Here is a 4,439-nt window from a genome sequence, read left to right as displayed (position 1 = left end):
TTTGAACCACCAGCCTTCTGGTTAGCAGTCAAGTGCCTTAGGCACTATGCTACCAGAGCTCCTATAAATCTACGTATAACCCCCAAATTATATGTGACAATTATTGCTCCACTTCTTGTATATTTTAAGAGCTGCTATAGAATAAATGTGACTGCTTTATGTTTCATTTTCTTCTATTCATTTGGCACACTTTAATGACTAAATGTACAGAAGAGAGATTTCAAGAAAATAATAGAAAAGAAATAATAAAGACTTGATCACCTATAGTAGGTAGAGTATTTTCTAGCTGAAAGTTTGTGATAGAGAATTGGTGTGTAGTTAAAAATTCAATTACATGGAATATTTTAGTTATGAAGCTAATTTTTCTTCTTTTTTAAAATTATCTTCGTAATGACATTTCAACCAGACTCCACTCCTCTTTTATTTCCAATTTTCTGGTTAAATTATCTTTCCCATAATCCATATTTCTAACATGCTATCTATGGAGCAATAAACCCACTAAATAGAAATTGTCAATGGGAGAGCTTGGCAGTCAGGAGTCACCATGTCATATAGTAACTATGACCTCCAGCCCATACCCCAATGAAATCTGTAGATTCCTTCTGCTTGTTAATAAGTTCCTAATAAAAATTTATTATGATATGTTTTCCCTCTTTTATATTAAAGTAGAATACACACACACACACATACAAAGCCAATTGAGAATTTCAACATCTTAATTTCTAATTAATTAAAAAGTATTATACATAGAAGTTGATATATATGATGGAAAAAATATATACTAATACAATATCTGGGCTTTAAACGTTTTAGAAAAAGTACTTTCAATCAATTATATAGTTAATAGAAGACCTCATACCTGACATTTAGGTGCACCTGAGATGATTATTTTTTTCTAATAAAACTGAACAAGTAGAATCAGGTTGCCATCAACACTCATAATAAATAATTTTTACAAAGGCCTAAAGAGTAGCAATGTTTCCAGTAGCAAAGCCTGTAAACTAGAGTGTCCTTTCTGCCTGGCTCCTCATGATGGGTGTCAAGTTACAGAATATTCAACATTGTTATTAATGATAAAGACAGAAAACAGCAGCAGGTTAACGATATTTTCACCTATTACCAAAATTCGAAGGCAATGAAAATCTAGTCAGAGAATAGAAGAAAAATTCAAAAGGAATTGAGGAGTTAATGATAATTGAGAGGAAATAGCTAAATGAGTTTCCACGGAAAATCAAGAGCTTAAACTTCTGGGGAGTAGAGGGAGGAGGAGGATATAATAATCATCAGAATAAAACCAGCTACTCAGCAGCTGGAGAAATGTGAAAAACAGGATGGTCAAAGGGCAATTGAGGACTACAGCACACCAACTGTATAGCCATCTTCAATTGTTTTGGTAGGCAAAAAATCAGCCAAATCTGAGTACCCAGAGATGCATTTCATCTCTGAATAAAGAAGTCAAGTCTTGGTAAGGGAAGACTTTGATTTGGAATTAGAAAAGTTTCTACAAATTAGGAAAGAGACCTGAAAATCTGAGAGCTAAGTGATTAATTTCTAATAAAATCCCAAACAAAACTGATAAATTTAAGTCCTAGTATGTGAGAGTCTTTGATCTACATCTATTCAGACAATAGGGTCTGTTGATTTTATTTACTAAATATGCCTCCAATCTACTTTTCTTCAGACAAAATATCCCCATCCTAATCCAAACCACCATCATTCCTCACATGGATAGAACAAGAGACTCCTAACTGGTTTCCCACATCCACTTGGCCTTTCTCAAGTCATTCTCCTAGTATTCACTGGAGAGGAGTTGCATTTTAAAATGCAAACAGGTACCACCAGAACCTGCTTCAAATTCAAACATATTGCATTTTTGTGAATTTTTAAAAGCTCCCTTTCCACAAAATATTTTACTTCTATCTGTCAAAAAAATGTCATAAATTCTAACTTTGTTAAAACAAGACATTTTACTACTGTCAGTAGGTCTGGTAGCGTAGTGCCTAAGGCACTTGACTGCTAAACAGAGGGCTGGTGGTTGAACAGAGGACCAAGGTGGTCCACTCCTTGGAAGGAAGGCTAGGCAATCTACTTCTGTAGTGATACCACCTCAGAAACCCAAGGAGGGGTCGCTATGAGTCAGGTCCGACTTGATGACACATAACAACAACAACCAGAAAATCACCATAATAAACACACATATAAATCTAAGAAATCTACAATGTGAATAGCACTCACTGAAGCATGGCATTCTTCAACACATCATGTGTACAATCACATGCAGCAGCCCTGCAAGTCACTCTCATTATGAAAACTTTCAATAACTTTCATTTTTTCTCAAGGTAAAGACTCAGAATCCAAACGGTCCATAGCTCTGTTCACTGCCTATGCTATTCTGTCTGCTTGAAATCTCCTTTTCCAACACCACTTCATACCCTCTTTGCATTGCTAACTTCTTCTCATACTCCATTTTCTCAGTATAAATGGCATTTTCTCCAAGAAGCCTGTTCCAAAGACTATACTAGGGGCAGTAGACTCATCTTGCCCTTGGAGCTTAACACACACTTACAAAGCCTCCATGAGGGCAGAGAGCATGTTTCACCAATCACTGCTTTACAGATTTTGACACAATGATGATCATGTAGTAGGTGCTTAATTAATATTTAAGGAGTTCTGGGGGGTTTAGTGATTAAGGTGTTTGACTGCTAACCAAAAGGTCGGTGGTTCAAATCCACCAGCTGTTCTGCCAAAGAAGATGAGGCAATCTGCTTCCCTGAAGATTTATAACCATGGAAACTCAATGGAGGTCACTATGAGTAGGAAGAGACTTGATGGCAGTGAGTTTTTAAAATTAATATATGTTAAATGTGCAAATGGAAACTAAGTACACAGAATATTGGTTTATTGTTTTTCTTAGGTGCTGTCAAGTCAGCTGTGACTCACAGAGACCCTAAGTGCAACTGAATGAAACACTGTCTGGTCGTGGACCATCCTAACAATCCTTGCTATACATGTGCCGATCCTTGCCATCACTGTATTGATGCATGTATTTGAGGGCTTCCCATTTTTTGCTGATCTTCCACCCTACCAAGAATGATACACTTCTGCTGGTAATAGTAGCTTCTGATATGACAACATGTGATGAAGTCTGGCCATTGTCTCTTCCAAGCAGCATCTGGCTTCACTTCTTCAAGGTCTGATTTGTTCATTTTTCTGGCAGTCCGTGGTACTTTCAGTATTCTTCACCAAAACCACAACTCAAAAGCATCAAGTTTTCTTTGGTCTTCCTTAATCAATGTCCAATTTTGACATGCATATGAGGCTAATGAAAATACCATGGCTTTGATTAGCCATACCTTAGCCTTCAAAGAAACATCTTTGCTCTTCAGTACTTTAAAGAGGTCTTTTGCAGAAGTTTTACCCAATGCCACACAATATCTGATTTCTCTTAAAAAAAAAAATTGTGATTTGAGTGAAAATTTACAGAGTGAATTTACTTTCCATGCAGCAGTTCACATACACTTTGTCTCATGACATTGACTTCAGTTTCCGACAGTGAAACAGCTCCTCTCCTACTTCCTCCCCATAGTCACCTCTATCTTGTGTCCTTTCCTCCCATGCACTGCTGTCCTCTGAGCTGTCTCCCTGTGCATATACAGCCCTTCGATTCTCCCACGATTGTTCTCTTCAAGGAATGGATCTACCTAATATAAATATGAAGCTCATGTGCCTATCTTTTGTTTGGCTGGACCCACAAAAGTGGGTTCAATTCCAGACCTGAAGGGCAACTCGGGGCCATAGTCTCAGTGGTTCATCAGGCTCTAACAGACCAATAAAATTGGTCCCTTTTTTTTTTTTTTAATGATTTTGAATTTTGTTCCACATTGTTCTCCCACTCTATCCAGGATCACCTACTTAAACCCCCTCCAAGTGGTTGACGATGGTAGCTGGGCACCATCTAGTTCTTCTGGTCTCACAGTCATATAGGCTGAGGATTTCATGGTGTATTATTTGTTTGAATTAATTATTTCCATGCATCTTTGATTTTCTTCATTCTTTTCTCTGAATGAGAAGGGACTGGTGGTTACAACTAGATGGCTGTTTGCAAGCTTTTAAGATCCCGGTTACTACTCACCAAAGCAAGATGTGGAACAATGCTTTTGTGTATTATGTATGCCAATTGAAATTGATGACTCCTGTAACTATGGTCCCAAGCCCACAGGTCCAACTACTTGGTCACTCTGGGTAGCTGGCTGTGGACAAGAAGTGACTACAAACTTATTTCTTGTCAGCTCTGTTATATACCTGGAAATTCTTACAGAACATACAAATATACTTGTAGAATCATTGTCTGCCAACCCTATACATGGTCTTGAGGACAGTCCCCCCTCCATAAACATAGCGAATAGTTCAGCCTGTTCACCCATCTATGCACCCATAGA

The sequence above is a fragment of the Orycteropus afer genome, unplaced genomic scaffold (assembly GCF_000298275.1).
Source record: "Orycteropus afer afer isolate SDZICR_OR568_19922 unplaced genomic scaffold, OryAfe1.0 scaffold00215, whole genome shotgun sequence".
NCBI classification, from domain to species: domain Eukaryota; kingdom Metazoa; phylum Chordata; class Mammalia; order Tubulidentata; family Orycteropodidae; genus Orycteropus; species Orycteropus afer.
The sequence above is the reverse complement of the archived record's forward strand: the minus strand, read 5'-3'. Positions refer to the sequence as shown.